The following is a 1,970-nucleotide window of genomic DNA, read 5'->3' on the forward strand; positions in this document are numbered from 1 at the left end:
ATGAGAGTGTGAAAAGGAAGGGGAAAATGATTACAGAAATCTGAGGGCAATCCACAGTATGCAACAGGTCTGAAAGGAAGAAGAAATACGAAGTGGAGAGAAAAAAAAAAAAAAAAAAAAAAGGAAAAACCACAGCCAGAAATCTCCACTTCATTTTTTTGGATGACAAACACCACAAATCACAGATTTAAAAATAAATAAATAAATATGTATTGCTTGAGGGATATGGTTGCATCAGAAGGTAAAGAAGAGGTGAAATAAGGTTACGTGAGGAAAGCAAGAGTGGAGAATGCAGAGGTTAGAAAAAGGGTAGCAGCTGGAGCAGTAAGGTCACAAAAAGGCCAAAGATATCTCTGCCTTTCATACAGCAACGCCACCACCAAGTACTGAACTCATTGCAAAATCCCTGCTGTGCGTATCATTGCTCTAATTGAACTTAACTCTCCAAGAGCAGGCAGGAAGCGCCTAGGGAAACCATCTCCCGCCAATAATCTCCAGTGCTGCCAATTTTACAGGTCACTAATGGTGAATCCGGGGCCTGCTGCATGATTATTCCATACAGAGTTTGCTTTTGTTGAAAACTAAACAGAGCAAGAAGTGAAAGCATTAAACTCCTGCAACTGGAACAGCAACGTCCAGCAACAGTCCAGCAAGGTCCCGACAGAACCCCCTGTGAGCCAGCAGGAGGCCTAAAGCAGCAGAGGCTGGGGATGCTGGGTACAGGGGTACAGCTCCATCTCCTCTGCCTGCACACACAAAAAAGCCTCACAAAATGGGAGTGAAAAGAGAGAGAGGGAAGGTTTGACACAGATAAACACCCTGCCCACAAACACGGAGGGACCCTGCCTTCTGGAAGCAGCTTGATTGAGGAAGGAATCCCCAGACAACTCCATCTCTCTCGCAGCTCCCTCCTGCCAATGACATTTCTCTTTCTATATCAACATGCAACCAGACATTCGTAAAGAAATTGAGTTAGGCAGCGCTAGCTTGCAAAATCAAATCAGGCTGACACTGGGATGTTTCATTACTTTGTTTACCACAGAAAGGTGTTTCTCGGGTACTTGAGATTTGCTTTAGAGTGGGGAGAATAAAAACTAGAAGCTAATATAGTACATCATCTTTCTGCAACACATACTGTGATTTTATTAAAACTGTATTGATGACCTCACACACGGGCTTCCACACTTCCATAGGATGTCTGAGAACTGTGGTTACCCCCCAACAGTAGTCCCTGTGCCAGCAATGTGGATTTAACAGAATTCAAGTCACAACTCAGTCAAATCCACTAAGCCTGTAAACCCTCTTCTGCATTTCAAATTTTCCCCCTTCCTTTAATTCCCCAGCCTTGCTACCACAAGTTCTTCTCCAGTGGCATTTGCAACAGTAAGGCCTACCACAAACTACAGGCCACAAGTCCCATCTAGGGTCACAAGGTAGACACGGTACAGCCTTTTCTAGATGACTTGAAAAGCAAAGGAGATGGTCCTGCACTAATAGAACAGCCAAGCTTTGGGGTCACTGGGTTTTTTGACACCTCTCAACTTGATAAATTTTAAAAGTTGCTGAATTAGATGCATCTTGAAACTATGAGGAATTGTCAACAGAGCAGGACAGCTGTAAGAAGTGATCAGCTCTGCAGGTGTTAACTTCTGAAAAGCCACAGAGGACTAGAGCAGCATCAGTTCTCTGGGGGAGATGGCACAGCTGTAGCACAATGGAAGGCCTAAAAGTCCTCTTATCCTTTTCTTTAAAATGAAAACTAAATTTTAGTTTAAAGAAGCAATAATTCTTTTTGACCTAACTTGACACAGAACAAATTCATTTTACATCACAGACTCACATTACCAGAAGCAACAATCAGTGACACCAGATTAGTAATTGTTTCTTGACAACCAAACTAAACCTAAAGCCTACAGATTAAAACTATTAGCTTAGTGAGTTCATCCCTGTTTCCCCAGCCACAGAATCAA

The sequence above is a fragment of the Merops nubicus genome, unplaced genomic scaffold (genome assembly GCF_000691845.1).
Source record: "Merops nubicus isolate BGI_N331 unplaced genomic scaffold, ASM69184v1 scaffold33019, whole genome shotgun sequence".
NCBI lineage: Eukaryota > Metazoa > Chordata > Aves > Coraciiformes > Meropidae > Merops > Merops nubicus.